The 18,134-nt window shown below is 43.2% G+C and overlaps 1 protein-coding gene across 1 annotated transcript in view; it reads left to right on the forward strand.

The window, feature by feature from the left end:
• The first annotated feature begins 13,513 nt into the window (after window positions 1–13,513).
• The window catches only part of LOC124777490 (glutamyl aminopeptidase-like), a 322,410-nt gene continuing 317,789 nt past the window's right edge, over window positions 13,514–18,134 (forward strand). The window contains exon 1 of the mRNA XM_047252928.1: window positions 13,514–13,611. The gene's annotated coding sequence lies outside the window, so the exon portion shown is untranslated. The remainder of the gene's footprint in view (window positions 13,612–18,134) is intronic.

The following is an 18,134-nucleotide window of genomic DNA, read 5'->3' on the forward strand; positions in this document are numbered from 1 at the left end:
GTTCTGGTCTTACATTAAATCAGTAAGTGGCTCGAAACAGCATATCCAGACACTTCGGGATGATGATGGCATTTCTTTTGACCAGGATGACACGCGTAAAACTGAAATACTAAACACCTTTGTCCAAAGCTGTTTCACAGAGGAAGACCGCACTGCAGTTCCTTCTCTAAATCCTCGCACAAACGAAAAAATGGCTGACATCGAAATAAGTGTCCAAGGAATAGAAAAGCAACTGGAATCACTCAACAGAGGAAAGTCCACTGGACCTGACGGGATACCAATTCGATTCTACACAGAGTATGCGAAAGAACTTGCCCCCCCCCCCTTTCTAATTTCTAACAGCCGTGTACCGCAAGTCTGTAGAGGAACGGAAGGTTCCAAATGATTGGAAAAGAGCACAGGTAGTCCCAGTCTTCAAGAAGGGCCGTCCAGCAGATGCGCAAAACTATAGACCTACATCTCTGACGTCGATCTGTTGTAGAATTTTAGAACATGTTTTTTGCTCGAGTATCATGACGTTTTTGGAAACCCAGAATCTACTCTGTAGGAATCAACATGGATTCCGGAAACAGCGATCGTGTGAGACCCAACTCGCTTTATTTGTTTATGAGACCCAGAAAATACTAGATACAGGCTCCCAGGTAGATGCTATTTTCCTTGACTTCCGGAAGGCGTTCGATACAGTTCCGCACTGTCGCCTGATAAACAAAGTAAGAGCCTACGGAATATCAGACCAGCTGTGTGGCTGGATTGAAGAGTTTTTAGCAAACAGAACACAGCAGTTGTTCCCAATGGAGAGACGTCTACAGACGTTAAAGTAACCTCTGTCGTTCCACAGGGGAGTGTTATGGGACCATTGCTTTTCACAATATATATAAATGACCTAGTAGATAGTGTCGGAAGTTCCATGCGGCTTTTCGCGGATGATGCTGTAGTATACAGAGAAGTTGCAGCATTAGAAAATTGTAGCGAAATGCAGGAAGATCTGCAGCGGATAGGCACTTGGTGCAGGGAGTGGCAACTGACCCTTAACATAGACAAATGTAATGTATTGCGAATACATAGAAAGAAGGATCCTTTATTGTATGATTATATGATAGCGGAACAAACACTGGTAGCAGTTACTTCTGTAAAATATCTGGGAGTATGCGTGCGGAACGATTTGAAGTGGAATGGTCATATAAAATTAATTGTTGGTAAGGCGGGTACCAGGTTGAGATTCATTGGGACAGTACTTAGAAAATGTAGTCCATCAACAAAGGAGGTGGCTTACAGAATACTCGTTCGACCTATACTTCAGTATTGCTCATCAGCGTGGGATCCGCACCACATCGGGTTGACGGAGGAGATAGAGAAGATCCAAAGAAGAGCGACGCGTTTCGTCACAGGGTTATTTGGTAACCGTGATAGCGTTACGGAGATGTTTAGCAAACTCAAGTGGCAGACTCTGCAAGAGAGGCGCTCTGCATCGCGGTGTAGCTTGCTCGCCAGGTTTCGAGAGGGTGCGTTTCTGGATGAGGTATCGAATATATTGCTTCCCCCTACTTATGCCTCCCGAGGAGATCACGAATGTAAAATTAGAGAGATTCGAGCGCGCACGGAGGCTTTCAGACAGTCGTTCTTCCCGCGAACCATACGCGACTGGAACAGGAAAGGAAGGTAATGACAGTGGCACGTAAAGTGCCCTCCGCCACACACCGTTGGGTGGCTTGCGGAGTATAAATGTAGATGTAGATATAAAATATGACCGTGGATCGCGTGTATACCTAATGGGTTTTTTTCTAATTGTATAACGCTATCTTCCCCGAAGAAGTGATACCGATAATTAGGAGGAAAGTCTACAACCGACCCTTCTGATGGAAAGTCTACTAAAAATAAAAAGGAATTAAACCGAACAGGGCTATAATTTGGGAAAAATGAAAGTTATTTTGTGCATTCATTCACGAACAACACTGGACAGAAAAGAGGTTCCACTGATCATGAATCCGAAGTTATACTAAAGAACGAAAAGGAAATAATTAACGGTCGCCAGTCCACTAGGCCAATTTACATCCAAAATCCTGTACAAGATGATGGGATAGAAAAACATATATGTCTTTTTTTTTACACTAATTTTAAGTGAGTATGTAATGATAAAGAATAGAAGTTACTCTTACGCTATGTTTGGCATTAAATTTTGAAAAAGGCAATCGAGTAATGACTTGAAAATATGCAATTAAACTGTATGTTAGTACTAAACTTCGCTATGTGAACAATGACTTTCAGTGACCTCAGCATAATGTCATCAAAGAAATTTAGAAAAAAAGCAAGCACTTTTTACTTTGTAGTTACCTATTTTGCAAATTGGATTTCATATTATTGTCTGGAAAACTGAGCTTTTTTTTTTTTTTACTGACTTGAACAGAATTAAATACTAGATTACGTACCAAACCAAACAGCCATGTGCTCCAAGCTATATGTAAAACAAATAAAGCTTCTGCACTCTTAATTTGTGCATTTCTTTAGATTTGGATTTTTTCCAGTGATTCATTCTCAAACTTGAAAAATGAAATTGCTTTACTTTAGTCACATGCTGAAGCTTCTATTGTACAACAGTTTATTGAAAGTAGATTGAGGCTAAAATTCTTAAAAGTGAAATTATGTATTAAAAAACTGGCTGGAACTATTCAATTTGTTTCTTATGACACTCAGTTAGCATACAGGGGAAAAAGGGAACAAAGATCCTGTTTGATAACAATGTCTGTGGGCAATGAGGACACAATCGCCCTGGGTTTAACTGATTCTTATTAAAATAAATTTCATCAATCAAATCACATTCAGTTGTGCTGTTGGATTAGCCGTTAATACTTTCTACCAATGAACAGTCTTACTTCAGTGCTGTGCATACGACGAAACTCGGAGCCGACGACGAAACTGTGTTGCTGGAACTGCTGCTGTTGTTGAAGACGGTAGCATATTGTGGAGCAAGGCTAATTATAGGAACGGGCAACCGTAATTAATACAGCCTCTTCCGCCCGACCACTGTCTGTACTCCTGCTCTAGACATCTGGCCGACGCGCGTACATGATGCCGCCGAAAATGGTACTCTCTACTGCGAGAGCGTTAACACCACACTTCCGCACACTACAAGCGCTGGAACCCGTCCCCACTCTCTCTGCGCGCTCCATGCAACAACTCCCTACCCAAAGATTTTACAACACACAAGCACTGCTATGATCGTTGTTAGTCGATGCAAATAACAATTCCTTTGGCTTTTCCCCAGAGCTTATAAGTTTCACAGTAAAACACAGATAAATACAATGAAACGTCAACGAACTTCTACCTAAATGTACTCATACAGTGAAGCAATGTCATACTTATTAAAAGAAAGCATTTAAATTACAAATATTTACATACAATTCAAAAAAAATTTATATATCGGTAGCAGGTGCCATGCATCCTGCATTTTCGGTGTTACAATCCCACCCTCACTTGATCTATCGATCTATGACTTCTTTTTGTGGGACTACTTGAAATCAAGAGTGTACATCTACAAGCCCCGTACAATCGATAGCCTGAAGACTTCCATTCGTTAGGAAATTGAAACCATGCCGAATGAAATGTTGGAGGGAGCCATTTGTAACTTTCAGGAGAGAATCTAAATTTGTGGCCCGCAAGAAGGACGCAAACTCAACGACATTATTTTCCGAGTCTAATTAAGGTACGTAGATTTCAAAAATGCAGTAGAAGTACTATTACAGAATGCAAGAGTTTTTTACAAAATAAAACCAGTTTTCAGTTTTTCGACAGTGAAAAAAAAATGCAAGAGTTTTTTACAAAATAAAACCAGTTTTCAGTTTTTCGACAGTGAAAAAAACATGTCTTTCCTCTGCTCCACCCTTTAAAAAGGAGTGTTATATTCTTACACCAGATACTGCTAGTCAAAAGAAAAGGGCAGTACTCGCGCTCTGTGGGTTATGCACAAACTTGATTATATATACAGATGGTTTATCTATAGTGAGTCTGCGAGCATCAAAATATGTGATACAAGTAGCCACACCTTCTCATTGCACCGACTTACAAGCTTAAACGTTTTACATCGCGGAAGGACCATAGACCTTAGTACTTGACATAATTTCAACTCGATGCTCCTGCCAGTTCCTGAGAAAAATGGGTCTTAGCAGACGGGCAGACAGACAGATAGTCGGACCCTATATGGGCTCCGTTTTCACAGAACCCTAAAAAGTATTGTCAGCATATCATCTGAAACAAATAATTCTTGAAATATTAGCCCTCATGCCCTGTGATAGACACCCGTCTGTAGAAACTATATGAGACGCTTAAAGTGGTTACCATCCATCTATAGCCATCCTTCAGTCCTCTGCCTGAAAGATTAACAAACTCGTATGACCGACGGGTTAGGTCACATGCATAGGACACATGTCGCTGTAACATGTGCACGTCGTCGATGGGTACCGAATACATCAGTGCCTTTAAATGCCCCACATAAGGAAATCTGAAGGATTAAGATGAAGTGGACAGGGAAGGGCACGCCACTGGATTTCCACAAACAATGCATCGTGCACTACAGTTTTGAGTCGGGTACTGCCGTACGAGGCAACAGCCTCGGAACAACGGGATTGTGGTTGTAGGGATGAGATGTATGTGATACGTTTATGAACAGTATTAGAATCGGGGGACTAAACACAGAGAGAAATGTAATCAGTAAAAAATGATCGTCTACAAGCAAATAGCTTAGTCTGGAGAAGGCCTTTTCGAGCAGCTGGGTGTCGAATGTCTCACTAGTTGACATTGAGACACCTACTCATTTACGTGGAGAGCCTCTTTTCCATGCCCCCCAGACGACGTTGGTGACACATTGCGTTGGGGTGTCATCCTGATCTATGACCGCTGAACAGTCACCTACAGATCACGAATATAGACATAAATCGCCCAGTGACGTCACGGAGGCGCTCATTAGGGTTGAAGTAGAGTGACCCGGAGGCACGCACAAGCGCTCTTTTGGTCTTAGTGTATTCCTCAAATCATTCTGGCATAGTGCCGGAAGAGGCCCCTTTTAGGGGCTGTAAGCGAGTAAACGGACGAGAGGCTCGCGATTTGTTCATCGCTGAAAGAAGATGGTACACGTCTTACAAGCCTAATACAGTCCCACGCAGACATCCCGCTTTACACAAAAATGCCTGCAAATTCTGCTTGATCAGTGCTCTGTTCACAAGCAAGATGCTCATGTGATTGTGGATGTAATCGCATGCCGTCAGTGGCGTGTATCAACGAGTAGCTGAACCATCAGGACCACCTTACTCCCGCTTCAAGTGGCGATTTTCCTGCACCCATGCTAATATTTGAATCCTATGATTTGTCTCGTGACATGAATGGTGCGATGGTTTTCGTACCTCATAGCAAAGGGGTGATTCTCCGTGAAATAATTACAAATTAACTAAAGGATCTGACAGACAAAATAACACTGTTAATAATATTTCTTTTAGGAAACTAGTGACGCCTAAAAGAATTGAATAAAACGTGTTGAACTAAGTAACAAGTTGAAATCAAATGCAAAGAACAGTAAGGCATTCTTCAAAGAGGAAAACATTTAATTCGTAACTGAGGACAGTAGGTGCAAAAGCCAATAAAAATATTTATTTCCTTCCGCACTTAGAGTTCATCAATCCTGGACGACGGTACAGATGCTATACAATACACTGCGGTGACGAGAGTCATGGCATAACGATATGTACATATACGGAAGTACTAAGGAATGACGAGATACGTTTGAAGTTCTCTAACGCTATAGATATAGCAATAAGGAATAGCGCAGTAGGCAGTACAGTTGAAGAGGAATAGACATCTGTAAAAAGGGCCATCACAGAAGTTGGGAAGGAAAACATAGGTACAAAGAAGGTAGCTGCGAAGAAACCATGGGTAACAGAAGAAATACTTCAGTTGATTGATGAAAGGAGGAAGTACAAACATGTTCCGGGAAAATCAGGAATACAGAAATACAAGTCGCTGAGGAATGAAATAAATAGGAAGTGCAGAGAAGCTAAGACGAAATGGCTGCAGGATAAATGTGAAGACATCGAAAAAGATATGATTGTCGGAAGGACAGATTCAGCATACAGGAAAGTCAAAACAACCTTTGGTGACATTAAAAGCAACGGTGGTAACATCAAGAGTGCAACGGAAATTCCATTGTTAAATGCAGAGGAGAGAGCAGATAGGTGGAAAGAATACATTGAAAGCCTCTATGTGGGTGAAGATTTGTCTGATGTGATAGAAGAAGAAACAGGAGTCGATTTAGAAGAGATAGGGGATCCAGTATTAGAATCGGAATTTAAAAGAGCTTTGGAGGACTTACGGTTAAATAAGGCAGAAGGGATAGATAACATTCCATCAGAATTTCTAAAATCATTGGGGGAAGTGACAACAAAACGACTATTCACGTTGGTGTGTAGAATATATGAGTCTGGCGGTATACCATCTGACTTTCGGAAAAGCATCATCCACACAATTCCGAAGACGGCAAGAGCTGACAAGTGCGAGAATTATCGCACAATCAGCTTAACAGCTCATGCATCGAAGCTGCTTACAAGAATAATATACAGAAGAATGGAAAAGAAAATTGAGAATGCGCTAGGTGACGATCAGTTTGGCTTTAGGAAAAGTAAAAGGACGAGAGAGGCAATTCTGATGTTACGGCTAATAATGGAAGCAAGGCTAAAGAAAAATCAAGACACTTTCATAGGATTTGTCGACCTGGAAAAAGCGCTCGACAATATAAAATGGTGCAAGCTGTTCGAGATTCTGAAAAAAGTAGGGGTAAGCTATAGGGATGGACGGGTCATATACAATATGTACAACAACCAAGAGGGAATAATAAGAGTGGACGATCAAGAACGAAGTGCTTGTATTAAGAAGGGTGTAAGACAAGGCTGTAGCTTTCGCCCCTACTCTTCAATCTGTACATCGAGGAAGCAATGATGGAAATAAAAGGAAGGTTCAGGAGTGGAATTAAAATACAAGATGAAAGGATATCAATGATACGATTCGCTGATGACATTGCTATCCTGAGTGAAAGTGAAGAAGAATTAAATGATCTGCTGAACGGAATGAACAGTCTAATGAGTACATAGTATGGTTTGAGAGTAAATAGGAGAAAGGCGAAGGTAATGAGAAGTAGTAGAAATGAGAACAGCGAGAAACTTAACATCAGGATTGATGGTCACGAAGTCAATGAAGTTAAGGAATTCTGCTACCTAATCAGTAAAATAACCAATGACGGACGGAGCAAGGAGGACATCAAAAGCAGACTCGCTATGGCAAAAAAGGCATTTCTGGCCAAGAGAAGTCTACTAATATCAAATACCGGCCTTAATTTGAGGGTCCGCAGCTCGTGGTCGTGCGGTAGCGTTCTCGCTTCCCACGCCCGGGTTCCCGGGTTCGATACCCGGCGGGGTCAGGGATTTTCCCTGCCTCGTGATGACTGGGTGTTCTGTGGCGTCCTTAGGTTAGTTAGGTTTAAGTAGTTCTAAGTTCTAGGGGACTTATGACCATAGGTGTTAAGTCCCATAGTGCTCAGAGCCATTTGAACCATTTTTTTTTTTTTTTTTTTAATTTGAGGAAGAAATTTCTGAGGATGTACGTCTGGAGTACAGCATTGTATGCTAGTGAAACGTGGACTGTGGGAAAACCGGAACAGAAGAGAATCGAAGCATTTGAGATGTGGTGCTATAGAAGAATGTTGAAAATTAGGTGGACTGATAAGGTAAGGAATGAGGAGGTTCTACGCAGAATCGGAGAGGACAGGAATATGTGGAAAACACTGACAAGGAGAAGGGACAGGATGATAGGACATCTGCTAAGACATGAGGGAATGACTTCCATGGTACTAGAGGGAGCTGTAGAGGGCAAAAACTGTAGAGGAAGACAGAGATTGGAATACGTCAAGCAAATAATTGAGGACGTAGGTTGCAAGTGCTACTCTGAGATGAAGAGGTTAGCACAGGAAAGGAATTCGTGGCGGGCTGCATCAAACCAGTCAGTAGACTGATGACCAAAAAAAACATATACAGATGGCGGTATAAATAGGCAGTGCATTGGCGAGGCTGTCCTTCCTACTCAGGCGATTCGTGTGAAAACGTTTCCGACGTGATTGTGGCCGCACGATGGGATGTAACAGACTTTGAACGCGGAATGGTAGCTTGAGCTAGATGCATGAGACATTCCATTTCGGAATCGATAGGGTATTCAACATTCCGAGATCCACATTGTCAAGAGCGTACGGAGAACACCAAATTTCAGACATTACCTCTCACGACGAACAATGCACTTAACGAACGAAAACAGCGGCGTTTTCATAGAATTGTCAGTGCTAACAGACAAGCAGCATTACGTGAAATAACGGCAAAAATCAATGTGGAACGTACGTACCCCTTGGGTTGGGTTATTTCTGGGAAGAGAGCAAACAGCGAGGTCATCGGTCTCGGGAAGGAAGTCGGCCGTGCCCTATCAGAGGAACAAAAAATTGTTCAAATGTGTGTGAAATTTTATGAGACTTAACTGCTAAGGTCATCAGTCCCTAAGCTTACACACTACTTAACCTAAATTATCCTAAGGACAAACACACACACCCATGCCCGAAGGAGGACTCGAACCTCCGCCGGGACTTTCAGAGGAACCATCCCGGCATTTGCCTGGAGCGATTTAGGGAAATCACGGAAAACATAAATCAGGACGGCCGGACGCAGGATTGAACCATCGTCCTCCCGAATGCGAGTCCAGTGTGCTAACCACTGCGCCACCTCGCTCGGTGAACGTATCCGTCACGACAGTGTGGCATTAACGGCCTATGGCAGCGTACGACAGATGAAAGTGCCTTTGCTGACAACGCAACATTGGCTGCAGCTGCCCTCCTGGGCTCGTGACCATATTGATTGCACCCTTGACAACTGGTAAACTGAGGTCTAGCCAGAAGAGACCCGAGTTCAGTCGGTAAGAGCTGATAGTAGAGTTACAGTGTGCCGCAGATCCCACGAAGCCATGGAACCAGCTTGTCAACAGGGCCCTGAGCAAGCTGGTTGTGACTCCATAATGGTGTGGGATGTGTTTATAGGGAATGCTCTGGGTCCCTTGGTCCAACTGAACCAATCATTAACAGTAAATGATTATGTTCTACTTGGAGACCATTTGCAGCCATTCATGGACTTCATATTTCCAAACAACTATGCAATTTTTGCGGATGACAATACGCTATGGCACTGGGCCACAAATGTTCGCGATTGATTTGATGAACATGCTGGACAGTTCGAGCGAATGATTTGGCCACACAGATCGCCCGACATGAATTCCATAGACCATTTACGGGACATAATCGAGAGGTCAGTTCGTGCACAAAATCCTGCCCAGGCAACACTTTCTTAATTTTGGACGTCAACAGAGACAGGAAGGCTCAATATATTTGCAGGGGTCGTCCAGTGACTTGTTGAGTCCACGTCACGTCTAGTTGCTGCACTGCTCCGGGCAAAAGGTGGTTCGACACGAAAGTAGGAGGTGTCCCGTGACTTTTGTCACCTTAGTGTACAACAGCCTGCAGAGAATGCACATACGCTCTCTGTCCAGAAAGTTGCGAGATTGATTTTGGTTCAAATGACTCTGAGCGCTATGGGACTTAACAGTTGAGGTCATCAGTCCCCTAGACTTAGAACTACTTAAACCTAACTAACCTAAGGACATCATACACATCCATGCCCAAGCAGGATTCGAACCTGTGACCGTAGCTGTCGCGCGGTTCCAGACTGAAATGCCTAGAACTGCTCGGCCACACCGGCCGGCTAATTGATTTTATTTTCGCCATAAAAGCGACAGTAACACGACGGTACCTTGAACTAACAACTGTGAACAACAAATGTGCATTCGACAAGTGAGTTTGATGACGTAGTTTTAAATGGCGGACGCGCGAACGTTGCATGTTAACGTTGCGTCGCAATCGTAGTGGAGCAACGTATTTAAGTCAAGTGTTCAAGATGTTCTCCAGAACGTTGTGAACAAGAGAAAAGTTTCCAGAATGAGATTTTCACACTGCAGCGGAGTGTGCGCTGACATGAAACTTCCTGGCAGATTAAAACTGCGTGCCGGACCGAGACACAAACTCGGGACGTTTGCCTTTCATGGGCAGGTGCTCTACCATCTGAGCTACCCAAGCACGACTCACGACCTGTTCTCACAGCTTCAATTCTGCCAGTATTTCGTCTCCTACCTTCCTAACTTCACAGAAGCTCTTCTGCGAACCTTGCAGAACTAGCACTCCTGGAAGAAAGGATATTGCGGAGACATGGCTTAGCATTCGCAGAAGCGGCTATATGAAGTTTGGAAGGTATTGAAACTGTGAAACTGTGAGGACGGGTCGTGAGTCGAGCTTAGGTAGCTCAGATGGTAGAACACTTGCCCGCGAAAGACAAAGGTCCCGAGTTCGAGTCTCGGTCCGACACGCAGTTTTAATTTACCAGGAAGTTTCAGGAGGAAAGTTGTGCAAAATTTGTCCCGTCCACCTTGAGCCACAAAGAAAAAAATAAAAACGGCGTATGGACGCCTGCGAAGACTTCTTTAAAATGCTAAACACAGTCAATTCTTTTCCCGAAAAAATCATCATGGTGAGTAGACGTGGTGTTATCAGTGCGTACCTATGAAAAAACGAGAAAGTGCACAAATTTTCATGAAGGGTCAAAGCTTTAACGACATAACCGGCATTAATGCCAACGTGACGAGTGAGGTGAACAACATCCCAAAGAAGACTTTTCTGACAGTTTCGCATGGTTGTATGAAATTCTTGTGCGCTGCACTCAAGTAGAGATCATATAGAAACTTTTTGTACTGCTCCATTATTACAGTCTTTTCTACTCCTCAGCTGTGAATTAATAAATAATTGTTTATCGTATCAATACTTGTTTCAGATTCTTTTTACTTTTTCGTTGTGTTTCACCGTAGTTTGAGAAGCACTATGTTTTAATGGGACTGTAGTCTTAATATTACACTAATAGAATAATACCTCACAAAATATAGCATGCACGACAATTTATGGTAAGAGTTGATAGTATGAATTTTGATAGGAAAATATTAGATACCTGGTGGTTATAATTAAAGTGCAGCGACTCAGCCAGATCCAGTATGGGCTGTAATTATATGACGTCGAAACTTAATAGGTAGTCTAATGCGTTAATGCGGAACAGATTTAAGCTGGAAAAAAATTAGATTTAATTTTGGCCACCAGGTGCGTCTGTCGCTGTGAATGTATGAAAAACGTGTAGAAATGTTTCCATATGTAATAGATTAGGAACGGGACTCGGGCAGACAAGGTCAAACAAGTGAGAAAGACATAATATTAATTTTGTTATTAACAGCCATATGCACAATGTGTTCAATACGAGCAATGGAGATGTCGACGAGATGCTATAGAGCCCCAGATTTGCACCTGGTGGCCAACATGGGAACTAATCTTTTTCCAGCATAAATGGGTTCCGCATTAACGGATTAGGATATGTACCAAGTTTCGCTACCATACGGTAATTACAACTTACCATAGACCTCCGTGAGTATCTGCACTTTAATTACAACCACCCGGCACATGCAAAGATCTCAGTAGTTTCGACAAAACAGGAAATTTAGACACCTATCATTTGTCACATTAGCCAGTTGATTGCTCATGTCAGAATTTATTACTGGAGTGTTTCAGGGACAAGGAATGGCTTGTATTTACAACCAGATGCAGCAGCTGCCACTCCTCGCGAACAGTCGTAGAGTATCTTAATGAAACCTATACTCTGCTTTGAATTCGATATGGTGGCGATTATGAGTGTACGCCGAGGTCGCTCGACCACTGTTCGTTAGTTTAGTGTGTGTTATTGTGTGTAGGCACACTGCACACAAAATACACTCATGTTCAGAAAAAAAAGCAGAACACTTTGAATAACTAGAGATAGGACTTTCATATTCACAGGACATGTATCTTAGTATGTTCTGCGGAAGTGATTAGCATGTCGGCCCGCGGTCTACTGGTAAAATGTGCCTGCGGCTCTCGTTGTCGCTGTAAACCTAAGATAATGGATCGGCGTGAATTGAGCAGACGAGCAGGATGCCTCGCAGACGTATGCGCGAACCGTACCGTCGAACCAGTGAGTTTGAAAGAGGGCGCGTTATTGGCATAGATGTAAGTGTCGTGTGACTAGGGCCTCCCGACGGGTAGACCGTTCGCCGGGTGCAGGTCTTTCGATTTGACGCCACTTCGGCGACTTGGGCGTCGATGGGGATGAAATGATGATGATTAGGACAACACAACACCCAGTCCCTGAACGGGGAAACTCTCCGACCCAGCCAGGAATCGAGCCCATTATTTATTCTGCTGGGATGATATTCAATAACTTCGGTCAGTTCAATCGGGCTGTTAAAGAAATAACAGTAGTCTGTAGTTAAATATTTATATTTTTCATTTGAACCCGCATTATCAAGAACGTATTTTTCTTCTAAACCATTTCGTGGAACTCTTGACAAGATAATTTTAAATTACGCGACAACAACACCATCTTTTTAATTTTGTCGGCTTACAGTTCTTTTTCGATTAGGCCTTTATGATATTTTTGGCTTTGTGGCCTGGAACAAAGTAATATTACGCCAGTTTCAGTAATTCTGAATGACATTACGCTCCGACCTGAAATAGATGTAGTCTACACCTTTTATGTGCAAAAAGCTTTATAATGGGCGGAGTAATTTTTTTATGAATTTCGTGAAATTTTGCCACTGATCAAAGAATTTACTGTCATCCGACTCTACGGTTTTTCTAGACAAAATATCTGTTATTTCTGCGAAGAAAAACGCACAGCAGAGAGATAAAAATAGCTTAACTGTTATGTGTATATAACTTTTATGGTATATTATCTTCTTCCTCCTTATTGTTTGCGCTTACGTCATTGACTTGGAACGGGCCTTAGTTGTGCATTCCCTACACCATCGCTAAACCCACAAGCAGTAGCAGGGTACGCCTGACACGACCGTAAAAAGGACTTGTCCGGCTCAACCCATATTACGGATGGTTCCTCATAACCTCACTTTCACCAGTCGCTCACTGGACTAAGCCAAGTGACGTTGTTGTGTTGACATTTCGTCTAGTGAGAGCTCACCATTGTTTTACTGTTACATCGCCCACAGTTCTGTTGACGTGCAGTGTGAATCTATCTTTAGGAATAATGTAAGTAATTACAAGGCAGTCACTCTAGAAAATCAAGCGGAACAGTATCGAATATTGTGTTCGATCACTCTGCGTATGCGAGGGTCCGCAATAAATCTGCCTGTACGAAGGTGACCACGCAAAATTTGGCCAAACCGTGGCGCAGCGAACTTCCGCGCACCGGCAGCACGTGTTCTACCTCGTCGATCCATCAGAGCAGCTGAGCCGCTCACCTCCCTGATTCCCCCCACCACCTGCTGTGCGCCTATCTCCCTTCCCCCACTCCGCCCCTCCCGCGCTGTGCGTGAAGCGCGTAGAGTGCAGCCAGTAGCGCCGCGGTCAGTCGGCCTGAACTGAGTGTAGTGTGAACTGTAGTGTGGCCTTCTTCCACAGTCAAGGTAAGGACGCGCCGTCGCTCTTTCCTGTGTGCGTGTGTGTGTCTTGCCCAGCACCACGGCCTACGCGCACAGCGACTGACCCGCAGCCAGTTCCCCCTCCACGCGCCACAGCCGGCGCCCTCCGCTTCTACCCATTCACTGCCGCCACCACGTGACAACTGGCGAGCTATATTCGCGCGCCGTCGCAGTGCAAGGTCGACGTACTTGCAAGCGTAGACCGGTCGATAGTATCTCCCTGTCGGCCGCACGACAATCGATACGTACCGTGGCTCTGCCCGCCGCTTTCGGCATCAACACATGGGCCCCCACTACGTTTACAAGCGACACATCTTTCGGAAGATGAAAAACGAATTGCGGAAGCCGTTATTCCCTGTCGCGTTTAATGTTAATGTCTGGAGCGGATTTTCTGGCCCAGTTAAATAGGGCTCTGGTAAACAGCTGTTCCAGTTTCTGATTTAGTCAACACAATCGCTGTTTCTCTTCATTTAAAAATTAGACGTAGACAGTTTCTTACTCAATCAAATGTTTGTGCTTTTCCTTCGCTGCACGATAAGTCACTCCGTCCATAATTGCCGAATAATCACCTGACATCCCAACCTCGTTTCAAAAACTGTGCGTTTACATGGGAGCGAAAATCGATTGTGGAAGTGCAAAACCGGCAGCTAGTAACAGATTTCCAGAATCAAGTTTGCATGACGAAGCAGAAACGTTACTGTGAAATCAATTTATGAAATCTGGTTTTGGGGGATTCCATGTAAACGTAGTGCATCCATCGGGCACCGACAATAAATAGGTCGGGATCTCTCCACTGTTATTTCTAGACAGCTCTCCACTCGCAGTCAGGATCTCATTTTCTTCATCATCGGCGTTTCGCTTAATTTCACGAGATTATACAAGGATAAATATTAATCGCGCAGTAACTGCCATTAAGATATGGAAAACTTAGTAATAAAATCCGTCTGTTATCCCTTCAATAGCATATTCTACTTGTCATTGTACATTTATACTATGGGATCTTTGATAGCTTTGTACATGTATAAGCGAGAGGGAATAACACGTGGAAGCAACTTTATTGCTGTGTCACATGCACCATAAATCACCAAAACTTCACAGATACAAATTACTGTGGCGTTGACATCAAAGTGAAATGGCAACCAAAAGAAGCGCTGAAGATGTATCTTTTTCTTGATATGTACCTTAACGAAGTAGATAAGCTATTGAAGGTACAATACACTGAATTTGTTGCTCCGTTCCGTTTTGGAGTACAAGGGCTGTTTTGTTACTAATTTACCACTCAGCTGTGTTTGTCCGCTTTATTTATTGATTTAGAGGTCTTTTATGGCTTTATCTTCTGGCGCTTAGCCACACACAATTAACGAAAAGAAGTATCGTTTCAGTACCAAAGCATCCTCTAAGACTCTGAATTTTACAATTGGTACATGAAAAGCAACGGAAGGGTATATTTGGAGAAGTCAGATTAACCCGTGGTTCCTGCATAGCGGCAGTAGCCTTTTCAGTAGCTGCAGGGTTGAAAGTTTGGATGATGGGCTGATCTGGCGTTGTAACATAGCCAGCATGGTCTTGCTGCGCTGGTACTGCTAACGGCTGAAAGCAAGGGAAAAGTAACAGCCGTTATTATTTTTCGAGGGAAGCAGTATCATGAACAACATATTAAAAGTTCTGACCGGTGCGGTGTGTGTGTGTGGGAGGGGGGGGGGGGGGGAGGCGATGCATTTGAAGGTCACTTTTCTACGTCTCTAGCGAAAACGTATACCAGTACAAAATTAAACTACATTAAATTTAGATTCTATTCTGTAGGACTAATAGTTGGCACGAAAAGTGAAGAGCATATTGAAAATCTCCCTTGAAGCGCATGTGCTGTAGCTTAGATGGTTTTTGCACGCCAGTTTCATGTTATTTCCCGACTGGATAAGACCGCAGTTCTCCTCTGTCACATTGCTCGTCCCGACTTCCTCTACAACATAGTGGTACGTTGTCAACAGTGATACTTACGCCCTGTGTAATGTGGACACACCGTCATTTGACGATGACGTCCCGCTGACGTCCATTGTGAATAGGCCTTAAATTCCCTTTCACCAGTCACTGTTCTACGAACACGGGTCTGGCGAACATCGGAATCAAAAGGACAGTATCTACTGTAGATGGACTTGGAGTCCGACAAGCATCTCATGTATAACGTAAAAAAAGCATGTATCGTAGCATAAGATTCCACTGTCTGACAGTCAGCTCAAAATACAAACCAGGGATGCCAAGAGAAAGCGGCTAAACAATCCAAAGAGCCATTCAAACCGGAAGTCCGAGAGACATGAAGGCGTTAACGGTTGCAGGGTGTAACCGGAAGCGTAGAGATTGCAGCGCCTTGAAAGCAGATATAGAACTGCTGACGGAAGACTGCGGGCTACAAAGGATCTGCGGAGCCGGGAATTTACATTCAGAGTGAGTCTTTCACATCGTAGCTGAGTTGAACAAGTAGGCCGGCCGCTGTGGCCGAGCGGTTCTAGGCGCTTCAGTCCGGAACCGCGCTGCTGCTACGGTCGCAGGTTCGAATCCTGCTTCGGACATGGATGTGTGTGATGTCCTTAGGTTTATTAGGTTGAAGTAGTTCTAAGTCTAGGGGTCTGATGACCTCATATGTCCCGTAGTGCTCAGAGCCATTTGAACTATTTTGGACAAGTAGGGGACGATTCTTTTGGAAAACAACGCGTTGTGTCTCAACTGCACTTCCCCAAATCCGTGTACTGATTGTGATAGTTTTTCCAGCAGCCAGTGACGCCTCCCTGGGTTTTTATTCAGGAGGGGTGAGTTGAGACTGAAGAGCACAAGAGTGGAAACACGATGCGAACTGCGCGAATGGCTCTCGACTGCTGCTACGCTAACACAAATAATGTGTCAGCCTCCTAGAAATACATATTCCATTGAGTTTTACAAAACTTCCTGCAACCATATAGTGAACTGATTTAAATTAATAATTAAAAAAACTGGTTAGCGACAACACTACTGCCTACCCAGACGCAGTGCGTGAGACATATGACGAGGCATGACATATGCATAACATGTTGTTTTTTTTTTTTTTTGCTTTGGTCTATTCCATTGTAACCTTGTATATATGGAAAGACACAATTTTGTCACGCCACAGGCTGAGGTGTGCTAATCACATAAAGAATAACATCGACTTGAAAATTATCGCCTTGACCGAAAAGGATAGTGCGGTAGATTAACGTTATCTCAGGCAGCGGCTAGGCGAACATGTTGTCTCTCCATATAATAAATGTGTAGAGAATGATTATAACAAAAGGCAGCTTATGTTACTTCCATTCTGAAAACAGATTCCATGCATCCAGCAGTGTTCGTGGATATCTCGTCAAGTGACGTCATTAGCGTCCATCTAAACTGGACTAATGAGGTTGGAAGTAATTTGCCCACTTTCGATGGATGACACTGCACTTACGACTTTTCCTTCCGCTGATCATTCCAAAATTACGTTACTGCTGGATGGTCTTCGAGCGGTTTTTTCTCTTAAGAATTCTGCATAGCCTTCTTACCACGTTGTTTCCTTACACTACCCGATTTCGAATTTCATATGTCTACTTAACTTTTAATATCCTTTTGAAGAGCGAGATAAGAAATACTGTTACTCTTGATATGGGTGCAAATTTCGTTCTTCTTACTTAAAAGAGTTTTAGACTACAATAAGGAATAATTCAGAGAAGCAACGTTAGAAAACAGATCCAGCAACAATACTTTCGTAATGATTATCACAAACAAAACGAAAGATATTATTACAATTGTGTGCTTAATTTCCATGCGAAGCGCTCCTCGCTTCGTCGCTGTGTTTCGCTGAGCAGGGGCCGTAGTTCTTTGAAAGGAAAATCTAAAGCGAACTGTGTGTGAAAGTGTAGCTTTTACACACTCACAGCACAAAACCTCCAAGTTATTGCCTGTAGTAAAAATCGGAGAGGAATTTCATGGTGCGAGGTACAGAAGTATTAAACGAGCAAACAAAGTTGACTCTCGGCGCAGTGTCTGATGGGAGCGACTGTATATGGCAAATGCCTTTACGGTCGCTCCCAGCAGCCACCGCGCCGAGTCTCCGTTTGCACGTTTAATTACGACCACATGATGCTAATCAACATAACTAGTCAATTATTTTACTTTCGTTGTTTAATATAATATTATTAGTTGGTTAGTTAATTAAAAATATTATTTATTTATTTATTATTACACTACTGGCCATTAAAATTGCTACACCACGAAGATGACGTGCTACAGACGCGAAATTTAACCGACAGGAAGAACATGCTGTGATATGCAAATGATTAGCGTTTCAGAGCATTCACACAAGGTTGGCGCCGGTGGCGACACCTACAACGCGCTGACATGTGGAAAGTTTCCAACCGATTTCTCATCCACAAACAACAGTTGACCATCGTTGCCTGGTGAAACGTTGTGATGCCTCGTGTAAGGAGGAGAAATGCGTACCATCACGTTTCCGACTTTGATAA

This window comes from Schistocerca piceifrons, chromosome 2 (assembly GCF_021461385.2).
Source record: "Schistocerca piceifrons isolate TAMUIC-IGC-003096 chromosome 2, iqSchPice1.1, whole genome shotgun sequence".
NCBI lineage: Eukaryota > Metazoa > Arthropoda > Insecta > Orthoptera > Acrididae > Schistocerca > Schistocerca piceifrons.